Source organism: Callorhinchus milii, unplaced genomic scaffold (genome assembly GCF_018977255.1).
Source record: "Callorhinchus milii isolate IMCB2004 unplaced genomic scaffold, IMCB_Cmil_1.0 Scaffold19, whole genome shotgun sequence".
In the NCBI taxonomy this organism is placed as follows: Eukaryota; Metazoa; Chordata; class Chondrichthyes; order Chimaeriformes; family Callorhinchidae; genus Callorhinchus; species Callorhinchus milii.
The window spans coordinates 4005356-4018819 of NW_024704760.1; the positions used below are offsets into that span (position 1 = coordinate 4005356).

At 42.1% G+C, this 13464-nt stretch overlaps 1 long non-coding RNA gene across 1 annotated transcript; it reads left to right on the forward strand.

Annotated features, from left to right (window-relative positions):
* The first annotated feature begins 2570 nt into the window (after positions 1–2570).
* On the forward strand, positions 2571–13464 carry LOC103179155. The gene is made up of 3 exons (XR_487947.2): positions 2571–2992; positions 5300–5510; positions 13378–13464. It is a non-coding gene; the product is annotated as an uncharacterized LOC103179155 (long non-coding RNA).

Consider the following 13464-nt stretch of genomic DNA (forward strand, 5'->3'; position numbering starts at 1 on the left):
CAGTTCTAAACAGATGCTTTGTCTGCTCCGACCTATTTAACACAATTCTCCGTCAATAAGAGCCTTTGGGCCAATTATATAACATCTCTCGGTTGTTAAAAGACAGGGTGACATTACGAAATAGCTTTGTCAACTCAAACCTAGTGCCGGCAGCAATGCAGAGTAATTCTGAGAACTGTTTTCAAGTTATTCTAATCATAGTGTCCAAGCTATCTCTTTAGCCTTTTTCAGCAGTGTTAAACTGATTATGGTTCGAGCATTAATAAGGCTCTGAATGATTGAAAGCATCGACCAAAGTATGTAACTGCTGTTGCAAATGGTTATGAAACATTGGACTCTGCTACGTCCCCTTTCAATCAGTTGCTAAAAGATTGGTGAGCTTAGGATGATTGGATTCGCCCATTATGTTTCTATCCCATGAGGAACCACTTTTCCTCCTTACTCCCACCCCCCTGATGCTTCTTTCTGTGGAGTCCTGTAGTGTATTGGTTAGAGCACTCGCCTTGCAAACGAAAGGACCCAGGTTCGATTCCTAGGCAGGGCAAACCCTTAGGCATGTTTCCTTACTACACACACCTCTGCTTATCTAGCAGTAAGCAGGAACCCGGTTAGTCGATTGGCAGACGGCTAACCGGGAGTAATAATCCCCTAAAAAAAATAATGATCTGGTCCCTCGATCCACGACTGTGTGTGGGACACTGCTGTGTGCAACTAACTTCTGCATTTCTCCCACAAATTATACAATCAATTCATTTTGCAGTATATTCTGTGAAGCGCATTGAGACGTCCCAACGACACAATAAGACGCTATACCAAATGCAAGGATTATTATTATTGTTTCTGAGCACTTGGTTTATGATTGGAAACTCATAGACATTTCACCAGGATCTAGAGTTACTCTGTTCCCAATTGCATTTTCGAGAGTCCAGATTTGGGCAAATGGTCGAATTCAGCCTTAACTTTGAAAATGAGTTTTCTCTACTTCTTAAAAAGAAACTTAGCAGGACTTTGTTCCTTAAGGTAAGCTGATTCCTGAAACGTACAGAGAAAGAGCATCAAAATTAGGGCTGGTCTGTATTTAAGAATTTGCCAAATTCTGGAGCCTCCAAAATGCTACATAAATAGAATAAATCTAGACCAGGTGAAATTTCTACCCATCATTGCACAGTCAGTGGCAGGTTCTCGCTGAGCCTGATCTACATCCCTTCACACTCGCAGATAGTAATCCACCAGAACGCGAGGAATTACCTTTAAATCTTCCACCTAACGGTCCACAGAACATAGCTTTAGCATTTCTGTGAATTAGATTTCGTTGATTGGTTCAGGACAGCATTTTACCTCTTGCTACTTATGTTAGACTAATCTCCAACCAAGGGCTGTCTGTCACTATATTGCTGTGAGAGTGAATGTTAAAAGATTTACAGCCGCATTGTAACAAATACGCATTTATTAAGTAGTCTATTTTGGGATGAGGTGCAGGCAGCTCATTAGGACATCTGATGGAAGAAGAAACGATCTGTTCGCACAGTGAATTCCTGATCTCAGCCCAATCTCTGTGGGGAAGTGCCATTGTAGAGGTCAGACACCTCACCACCCACCACTGGGGAAGGACAAATGGAGAGAGAGAGATGGAGTTAACATTCACGTTGTTTGGCTGTGTATTACCAATGGTTGACTCAGACAGAACAGCTTTAGTGAAGGCCCTGATAGCACTTTGCCTTCTCAATCGCTCTGTTTACAATCACACTGTCATCAGAGAAGAGGATGGTAAAGTCAGTCGAGGAAAGAACTTTGTTCCAACTTACAACTTGCATTTATACCAATCCTTGCATTCGATACAGCGCTTTATCACATCTTCAAGATATCTCAAAGCGCTTCACGGAATATACTGTGAAGTGAATTGACTGCGTATTTTGTGGGCGAAACACGGCAGCCGATTGCGCACAGCAGCGTCCCACAAACAGTCGTGGATTGAAGCGACCAATTTATTATTATTATAAGGAATTATATAGCGGCCTTTGCGCCGGACGGCATTTCGGAGCGCCTTATGACAAAGGCATAAAGTGCAACTTTGAAAATAATCGCCTGTAAATCGTCGCGAGAAATTAACGTTACAAACAGCACCACAAAAGCGCACGGGTTCAGCTTGAGACCCGTTACTAATGGTAAAATTTCACCGCGGCTGTGTGGCAAAGCGCATTCGGCCCGATTTCCAGCAACGAGAGAGGAATATTTTGCTGCGCAGGGCGAGCGCACACGTTTCTATCAAATCTCTACGACTTTGTGGAGAAAGTCAGCATTACTTTCTCACTTCAGTCAGTCTGCAAAAGTGCTCAGGACGTATCGCAGGGTTAAACATTCTGTTGGTCACATCTGCCTGGGCGAAACCAGGTGTCAGTTTCTGAGAACTGAAGACTCCCCTTGAAGCATAAAACACATTGCATGTCACAACAGAGGCGGAGTAGAGTCAGAACAGTTGATGTTTATTGGACTGTCCTGCGAGACTGTCTGACAGCACATGCGTTGAGGCAGGTAGATAAGGGCTCGGATCTCAGTATGAACCTGGTCATCTCAAGCTACCTCTCTGCACCTCTCTTTTACCTTCTCTCCGACTTTAAACTCTCTCTTGGTGTGTAAAAAAAATATACCCTCCTTTTTTCCCCCCTTTTAACATTCCAGCTCCAATACATCTCACACTCTTATTCTCTTTCCCTGTCAAAAAATTATCATCATTACTTTCTCCAATGACCCTTAGTCTTTTCAAGTGCTTTTTCCTCTCCTAATATTTCTCTTCATTTTCTCTCTCTCTCTCTCTCTCTATCTTCTTCGCACTCGTTTGTCTTTCTTCGACACTTGCTCACTCTGCCTCGATGTAGCTTTCCCCTATTTGTGTGTGAACACCTCTTTACAGCTCAGTAAACACAAGTAGCTTCACTTGAGTTATGGCAAACTGATTGCTCCGATCTGGTCACACCAACCTGGGAGGAACCTGGTGAGTTGTTGCAAGTTTTATAACAGTAATTTGCTTGTCGCAGAAAAACAGAAAAAGTTTCACTGCAGTTTAGTAATGATAATTACAGCCCCCCCACCCCCACCTCCCCATAACAGAAGGGCAACCACTATGATGGTGTAAGATGGAAAACAACCAGTGGATATCATTTCTTACTGCTTATTTTGTACGTAATTGTTCAAGCGCTCTGGGACACTATCCTGGGTGATGGATGATATATAAATGCAAGTTGTTGTTGTTGTTCCACCTGTTTAGCTTTAATCTGCATCTTGCCCCAATTGAGAGGCTGAACCCTTCATACCCAGATTCTGGTGGGAGCAATTTTATAGCAGCTACTGGACAGTGCTCGTGATCAGTGAGATTGTGTGGGATGGGTGAAGGAGTGTCTGAAGACTCGGCTGTTTGTGCAGATCCATTACAAGTTATCTGGACTAAAAACAATTCACAATAGATTGTTTTACATGCCCCCTTCTCCAGTTCACTGCAACCTTCGTTCTTTTCCTTTAGACAAAGAGAGTGAGAGTCAAGTTTCGTTCAAAGTTAACTGAGTCAATGTACTTATTTTTTAAAAAAATTATCTTTCAACATATGCAATAAAAGACAGATATGTAGCTTGTAGCTGGGCCGATCTTTTGCACTCAAGCCGCCTTCAATCAAGTAACAGTCTATATTTCACAAGTGTGTCAGGGGTAGGAATTACCAGCCAAATCTGTCTTTTGTTAAGTTAGGATCATCAATCAAATCAGAACGTTTTGGGAACTATGTTTTGTTAAAAAAAACTGTTTCTTTTTTTTAAAGAAGTTTAGGATCAGGCTAAAGCTTTTATTTTTAACTTTGCAACCGAAGAACTTTTATAACCTAACCACATTTCTGCAATTGCATTGCATTTCCCACAGTGGGGAAAAAAGAAAGGAGGAAAGCGTTGGGGGAGTGGGGTGGGAGAGAGTTTTGTTCAAACCTATTCCTCTGACCACCCTCCAATAGATGTAGTGAATATTTCTGAATCTTTCAAAAGTCCAAAGTGAATTCGGTTGCAAGACACAAAATTCAAAGCCAACACAATATCAGATTGAGAAATAATAAGCAGCCTTACATTTGATATTAAGTTCCTTAGCACGTTGTCGAAACTTATCAAAGCATTTCACAGCATTGACTGTGAAGTGTAGTGACTGCGTATTTTGTAGGTGAACGCAACAGTCAATTTGCGCACAGCGACTGCATCTCATAGCAACAAACAGCTGTGAAGTGAATGCTTAATTTTTTTTCTCTTGGCAATTGTCGGCTGGCGAAAGTGAGAGAGAAAAGTATCAGAAAGTCTTGTAGAGGCAGGTTTTGTCTCCTTCGGGTTTTTTTTTACTACTCTTTGAGATTATCCCTTTTCGGGGCGTGATTTGGGACCAGGGGCACTTAAAGGAAGCATTAAAGGAATCAGTGGGGCCTGGAAATTTGCTTACTAAATGGTTAAAGCAATCAGACTATTGAACAAAGGCTGTTTTGTGTTTAGAGGGAACCTGTTGCAGCTTGCGAAAGGGAGGTATGTTTGACAAGTCTGAAACAGCCTGAAAAATTCATACCTGTCAGCTCATTGTGTGGAAGGTGTGGATCTTTCTGCAGCAAACCTGCTTTCAGACCTCTCCTCACCCAAAGATCCCTGGCAGCCCATTTTTTTTCCGCCCCCCCATAAGGAATTAGCTGTTATTGCAAAGATCTGTGTAGTCATTGATGGGTATGAGGTGTTCAGACAAGTTGCATCAGCGCTGTTCGAATTTAACCCTCAAATTGCAATCCGCATTCACTTCCAGACTGATAGTCACACTGTTTGTACGGAGAATATTAAATAAGAGGGTAGTTTGTAACAACGCACAACGAATATAAAGTAAATGGGAGTATTATTTGTGGCTGGAATAATTTGCTGGAAAAGAGAAATTATATTTCAATGTTTGAATCTGCAGCCATGTTATACAGATTTTAAGGACCTGATAAGATGCTGTATCAAACTCAAGCGTTACCGTTAACTCTCATCAGCTGCAAAATTTGAGATGAAAATAAACTGCTGGCCATATTCATGAATTTCCTATGGTCCCCAATTTAGCATTCAATCATTCCATCTAGCTCCCCTCCTCCACTCGGAGTTACGCAGGATTATTTGCAAGGCAAATGTAACATTCATAGCTAAAGAGCTCATTGTAAGGCATTAACCTTTAAGGATTAAGTCGTGCAGCGGCTGTTAAGGTATTGCATGTTTCAAAACTAATTCTTTCCCCTTTCTTATTCTCTATCACCTTCCAGATGTGCCAAGTGCTGGAACCAGTCATCACCAAGCACCAAGTCCCTGGCTCACTCTTGAGATTGGAATGCGCTGAAAACATTCCCATTAAATATAGTTCAGACGTGAATCTAAGCTAAGATATCCCAGTTTACAATCGTTGAATTCTTTTAAGGGAGTTTGTGGGGGAGGAGAGAAAGAGGGCTGCAGCCAGGGATACAGGTTAGGAGGAAGGTAAGACTGGATCTTCAAAAAAAAATTAATCGCTTTGCAAATTAAATACGTTTCCAAAAATGTGGTTTAACCCTCCCCTCCCTCCACTGAACTGCCGTGTTGAATCCAAACTTTCAATGACACAGAATTGCTAAGGTTTGATGCTCATTTTGTTTAAAAAAATGACTACAGTGATTTACTGAGAACATTCACTGCACTTTATCTCTTAATGGAGTAGAATGACAGACGGCAGAGTCATATGTGGCATTGAATTTCTTACAGAACTAAGATGGGTTTAAGATTCCCCCCACCCCCAGGCTGTCTTCAAGTCAGACTGATGTACAGAAGTATGACTGTTCTCAGCTGGGGTGAAAGCTCTCTAATGAACCAAAACATTCCATTACAATCGGTTGGGGAGGAAAATAGCTCATCCTGCTTGGACCATATGTCCAAAAGTCAGATCGTGGACAGAGATGGTTTGAGTTCAACTCCATAGGCTCAAACCGACCCACTTTCATTTCTTTAAAAGGGGGAAAAATGCAGAGTAAATAAAAACAAATTGAAAGCGCTAATGTAGATGCAGAATATAACCGAACGACCGAGCAAAAGGGATTTAGTTGTTCCTGCGCAGCTGAAATGGGATTTGACCATTGCGATTGTGATTGTGAGAATGTACACCCTCAGTGAGTCAATGCTATTATACAGTGGGACATCTTTTTGACGTCACCGCTGAAACAAGACAGTCCCATACAACGGCCCTGTGCCAATGAATGCATTAGACTCGTAGCCCTTGTATAAAAGATAAAGGGCTTGACATTGGTAAAGGCTTCCATCCCAGACTTTAAGATCAGTTAAACGCAAAAAAAAAAGGACCATTACAAAGTGCCCCCAAAATGTCTCTAGCTATAAATTCAAACTAAAAAGTTTGACTTAAGCTCGACAATTTTTGGACGGCTGAAATTTTAGGTGAATCACAAAAAAAAAGGAATTTGTTGACATACTTTAAAAAAAAAGACATGAAACAAATACGCTTTCAATTACAAATAGTTTATCATCATTGCTCCATATTTCAACGTTAGGGGCATGACTCAGTGTAGCTTTTGAGAACGTGGCCAAGCTTTTCTAGTGAAAGGAAGAGCGATGGTGTAAGGCCAAACAGCAGCCAGTATTGCCTTATTGATGCACTGATGACATCCATGCTTTCTGCTGTCCTTCATTCCACCGGAGTCTGTGACATAAACCAACCAGATTTCAGTGGGGTGAAGCACATGAGACATGGAACAAACTCGTCCGTCCCCTCAACACCGGCAGAACGAAGGCTCGGCCCAACCGTCAGCTCCGGGAAACGAACGAAAGCCGCACCAGAAAAGTAACCAAACCGCAAGGCACGAGCGCGCGACAAAAATGTAGCAGGAGCCTCCCGACGAACACGGCACCCAAACGTGATTCAACGTTTCCAACACATAATCTTGGAAGCTGCATTTGGCTGAAACAACAGCAAACAGCAGCTTGCGTTTATGTAGCGCTACTCATCCAGGATAGCGTCCCAGAGCCCTTGCAAAATACATTGGATAAAATTTTTTAAAAAAACTTTTAATTGTAATACTTATCCTTTCGTTTCCTTAGTTCAGGATCATTTCCAAACAAGGATTGATTTCACATTCTCTCCTTTGTCTTCTCTCTTTCCTTTTTGTCTTCTTTGTCGTCCTTGTCCTGCTTCCTCCCGCCTCCTCTCCACTTGTCCTTAAAAACCTCTCCGTCTCAACATGCCCCAGTTCTGACGAAGGGTCGTGGACCCGAAACGTTGACTCACTTTCCTTTCTCCGTAGATGCTGCCTGACCTGCTGAGTTTTCCCAGCTCTCTCTGTAGACGTTTATCTGCGTTTGCTTGTTTGTTTTGGGGAGTCCTGTAGCTCAGCGGTTAGAGCACTCGCCTCACAAGCAAGAGACCTGGGTTCGATTCCCAGCAGAGTGAAACTTTGGACAAGTTTCCTTACTCCACACGCCTGACAATAATCCCTCATTAAAAAAAATAATAAATTGGTCACTTCCACTTCAATCCACGACTGTTTGTGGGACGCTGCTGTGAGCAATTGGCTGCCGCGTTTCGCCCACAAATATACAATCAATTCACTTTACAGCGTATTCTGTGAAGCGCTTTGAGACGTCTAGAAAACGTGAAAAGCGCTATATCAAATGCAAGGATTATAATTAGTATTATTTTCTTTCAGAGACTGATCTGCCTGCTGTGCATTCCCAATTGTTTTCAGCTTTTTGGGTTTGGTTTCAGACTTCCAACGCTCCCATTTTTAACCAACCAAATAATAATCCTTGCATTTGATACAGCGCCTTCGAGACGCCTCAAATGCTTCACAGAATATTCCGTAAAGTGAATTGACTGTATATTTTGCAGGCGAAACGCGGCAGCCAATTGCGCACGGCAGAGTCCCTGAACGCAAGAGACTGCAATTAAAAATAAAACTGCAACACGTTACGGGAGTTACTTAGCTTTAGAATTATGGGACGATGGTGTTTTTACGAAGACAGAGTCGCGATTAAGTATTAGAAGAGGGTGAGAATGTTCACTTTATAATTCAGGACTTGGCAGGCTCTTGCTGTATAATTTCTTGGCATTCTAATCTATCCCCATTACTCTGATGAGCCTTGACAGTTCCCATCCTGTTGACTGGGTGGAGGACATTATGATATATGTGCATTGCACCTGAGGGCAGGCGTGCAGGATCTTGCACATACACCTCAGTTTGACTAGTCAGTGAGCAGAATTGATGTTGATCACGCACATGTTTTTAGAGCCGATAACCTCTTTATTCTCCCAGCCAAAGCGAGAAATGTGTACCGAGGCAGGAAGGTTACGGAAAGCAGGGACGGGGGCTAGACTGCTTACAATTAAGATTTCATATTTTCTCCTACGCGTCCCCAATTGACACTTCAAATTTTGCGTAAAATGAGTGGCGTAATTGCTATTATATCCACGTACTTCTCGTGCATAATAAGATCATCCGTAAAACACACCACTCCCTCCACTTTTACATTATGAAGCACTTTGAGACATCCTCCTGAAGTGAAAGGCACGGTATCAAATGTAAGGATTATTCTTACCATTATAAAGATCTGTAGAAGGTAAGGATTTCACAGCAGTTAGTATTAACCCAAAAGCAAGCTTTTACAGCCCGACAGTGATCACAGCATCTATTGTGTTGGGAGCAATATACATTTTTTATAGTAAGTGCAAATTCACAAATGAATGCACAAAGCACAGCTCCCGGGTGACAAGAAGGTTAAGATTGAGGAATGTACATTATTGAACTCCCGCTGCGAAGAACGGTTCTGGGTTGAGAGCAGGGGATTGATTTCTGCATAAATCCTTTGGAGTATGAATAAAAAGATCCCAGTCCATCCCAGGACATAAGTGTCATGTCTACACACAGAGCCATTGTCAACCATATCCAACCATGAATAACACAACCAAGCTGAACAATCGCAAATCACTGCCCGAATTCAATGAACACGCTTAGAGGAGAAAGATAATGAAAAACCTCTGTCCGTAATTGAGCTCCCCTTTGTTTTCAGTTATCTGTAAATCTTTATTATCCTTTGCAATCATTTAAGAAGTCTCTCATCATCAAAAAATTGCTGTACGCCCAAAGGATAACCCAGCAAATCTCCCCTTCTAAAATATTTAGCCGTGCAAGGCCTGAAATCTCACCCCCGCTTAGCCTATTTTGTCTTCAAATTTAAGACCACACACTATTGTGAAAAGTTCTTAAGTCCATTCCTCATTTGGAAGCCAGTTTTCCACAACCTGGAGCTTCCAAATGAGGATCACTTTGAAGAATTTTACGCTCTTCTGCGGAATCTTTAACCATCTTAAAACAAAATAGTCTTAACAAGCGGATTTTCAAATCCTTCCTAGAACAAAATAAGAGCTCCCCCCCCCCCACCCCAAGCCTTGGCTCTTGCCCACCTGCACCAAACACTTTCTGGAGTTAGCTAAGCAGGGTGCATCCCTCCGGGGAGAGAGTACAGACACAGAGAAATTCCCACGCATAGGCGAAATGACTGATGTGGAACTCTATCTGGATCGGACACTCTTGAGCACAGCGATGGGTTTCAGCATGTGGCACTGCATCTTGGCACGTAAAAAAAAAAAATATTTTGCAAAAACAACTCGACTGAAAATTGGAAAGGAAAGTACTGCCTGCAACAGCATGTTGAGATTCTTTGCAGTGTTTACGTTTCCCAGCAATTGTTTTATAAGGCACGCCCTTGTATCATTCCCCCCCCACCCCACCGCCCCCACCCCCGGCAGTGCAGCAAAACCCATTCCTTTAAACAAGTGCTTCACTCCCAACTTTCTATTCTTTCCGCTTTATTGCCGGTGGAACAAATGTCGAATTATAAAATATACACTAAGACGAAAATATATATTTCGCCCACGAAATATACAGTCAATTCACTTCTACAGTATATTCTGTGATGCGCTTAGAGGCGTCTCGAAGACGTGATAAGGTGCTATATCAAATGCAAGTATTATTATAAACCATATCTAACAGATGGTGATATTTTAATAAGGGATTTGAGTTGGGGGGATGGGGTGGGGGGTGGGGGGAGAGGTCTTCTGATAAACAGAGACACGTCAAACACACATGACACAAACCAGGAATTTTTTTTTAATTTGGTCTGTCGGATGGTTGATTCATGCAGAAACCCATCACTGTGCTTGAGAGTCTCCAAACCAGACTCTGCATGGAAATTTGCCTGGAATTCTCTGGGAATGCAATGCACACTCTCTCCCCGGATGGGTGCAACGCATTTGCAACAAATTCTGGCGAGCAATAGGTGAATGTTGGAAGGAGCCCAGAGTGTACATTGGGGTGCAACCAGCTGTAACCCTCAATCCTTTCCAGATTGCGTTGGAGCAAAGTTTCTATAGCTCGGTGCGACAAGCTTCCAGTTTCCTTATTTCCCATTAAAAATTGCCGCATATTAAACCCCAAACAAACAAAAACCTACACAGTCAAAGCGAGCATTGAGTAAGTAAACCTCTTCACTTTATGATACTACTTGGGTATCATAAAGACAGAGACATAAATAGCTAAACATGCAATGGTATTGACTGACAAAGTCTCAGCACTGAACTGGGTAATGGGTTACACTCACTGAATTCTGAAGAACAAAAGGATGGAGAACAAACATAAATGCTCACGTCTGAGAGCATATATCAGTTTAACTGCGGTTGTGTGTAATTGACTCCATCATTGCCTCTACCTCCAGATCAGTCCTGCCCTTCAACCAAGGGATATGCCCTTTAATGCACTTCAATTCAAAATAGAAAATCTCCCCCAATTCAACAGCAATCCGTGCATTTGATGTATCCTTCTTTCGCATCGGAAAGACATCCCAAAGTGCATCACAGGATTTACTGTAAAGTGACTGTGTATTTTTCGTAGATAATCTCATCCTCTTTGTTCAATTCATTTGGAAAGAAGGCTGTTCCCGTTTTAATGGTTATTTTCTCATTAGGAGGTATATTTCCCAGTCTGCACCCCATTATGAAACAAACACATCAGGGTTAATTGTTCATCTAGCAGTAAAACATCGAGGCAATTTAAATATTGTATCTGAAGCTACAAATGAACGTAGAGAGAGCTTAGCATAAGATTTCCCCTGGGATGGGGGGTTGAATGTGAAGAGTGACATCCAACTGCTCCATAGACACCTGCGTTTGTGCCGTGACATATGCAACCATTTGCACTCTGTACCTATTTGCATTCAACTCATTAATAGAATGTAATGTTAATACAGGAAAGATTGGGTTTCTGAGCACATTGACACACACTGGTCTTCTCTATGTATCCCAGGTTTTAACGTTGCCTCTGAGGCTGAGACAACCGAGGAGTAAAGTGACCCAGCGTTTGCAAATAAACTAGACTTTGCAACAAAACTTATTTCATTTCCATTCTCCCCTGAAGCTGCCACGCTGCTCACGAGCGTACAGATGTTGCGGTAACTTAATTATACACCGAACAGGAATATTTTAGAATTATGTGGCTCCAATTCGAGAGCTGAAAGTTGTAAAGGAATGTTCTGAGTTTAAACCAATGTCTCCCTCTGCTGGCTGATCAAACAACGCGATGGTGTGGGATCAATTTAGCCACAGATGATATGAATTTTGCCCTAAAGGTTATCGATAGCTTTTAAAAGGACATTTATAATACAAAATTAATAATCCTTGCAATTGATATTGTGACTTTCATATTGAGAGGACATCTTCAAAGTGCTTCACAGGATTTATTGTAAGGTATAGTGATTGTGTATTGTGTAGGTGAACACAACAGCCAATTTGCACACAATATCCCACAAATGGCCATAAAGTGAATGACTCACTTTATTTGGGGGACTGTGGACCAGGACACTGGGAGAAACTTCTTTTTCGAATAGTGCCATGGGATCTTTTAACGTTCATCTGAACAGGCAGAAGGGACCTTGTTTTAACATCTCATTCAAAGGACAGCACGTCCAATAATACAACGCATCCCCAGCACTGCACTGGAGTGTCAGCCTTGACTAGGAATTCAATATTGTGACATGAGGCTTGAACCCACAACCTTCTGACCCAGAGGCGAGAGCGCTGCCAACAGATACTCAAATATTCTGAGAGCAAAGACACAGCTTTTATTATTGGACAAACGCTGTGCTTTGAGCTGGTTTGCTTCCTAATGTTACAAATATGATTCCCCAGCAAGAACGATACCACTGAAATATGCAGGAGATTGTTTTCCAAATTGCTTTAATAGCCATTTTTAGTGCCTGTTCGGCCACTTGTGAAGGAAGGCTTGTTTCACCTTTACTTACAGGGTTGGAGCAAAATGAAAAGCACGGGGGTGGGAGACACATAACTTTGGATAACAGAGAGGCTGAATGATTAAAAGAGTGAAAGATAAGCATTGCTTTTAAGGCAAGGCATTATACTTCAGCTGAAAGCAAGAAGGAATGCGAGAAAAGTATCGAAGGAGAGAGAAACACAGCAAAATCATTATTTATTCTGCAGTACCCATCACACAGGACCCAGGGACATTAAGGCACAAAGCTAGTCCGCTTTATTAGCCTTTCACCTAATAAATGTCATCCAAGAGCACTCAGACAAATTGCAACCTAATGATCTTAACAAAAACAAATGATTCAGCATAAATTGCAACACTCAAATCGAGTGAGTTTAAGGCTGTAATTCTAAGTCTTTTCGCTGACATCAGTAAAACCCTCGTGCGAAATGATCTCTATTCCCAAACTCCTTGCATTGCCAGCACTTTGCCCACATTAGATTTTGCCCATCCCCTCCCATGGTAAAGAAGCTCCAGTGCTTTAGGTTTCCTCTGTGTCACACTCCACTCTGCTCTGCTCTCTGAAAGGCCAGTTATTGATATCGGGACTTTGAACTCATACAGTCCAGGCTGACACTCACTTCAGTGCAATACTGAGGCATTCTGCATTGTCAGAGCCTCTAGTCAAAAAGACAAAGGGAAAAAAAAGAAGTTTTTCCTGGTATCCTAGCCAAGTAAAATTGATCATTCATTTCATAGCTATTTGTGGGACATTGCTGAGTCCAAATTTGGTGGTGGTGGCGGGGGGTGGGGGAGTTAAATCATCCCAGCCCGCACTATCACACAAGTAATTGCACCTGAATCATTATACCCGGTATCTTGTGCTACTTTGGAGTCAAATCCACAGCAATTCATAACTTTAATAGGCCTTGATAAATAATCCCATCAGAATCCCAGTTGATGCATAGAAATTTGTCTCCAAGTGTAGATCGGATGGGATTTGGATTTCCCCCTGGGTTCAAACATGGCATTTTTTTCTTCCCCAGGTACCTGAACCGAGTCACAATTTGGTCATCTCCGAAGGAACAACAGCAACCACTTGCATTTACGTAGAGGAGCCCTACACACCGGAC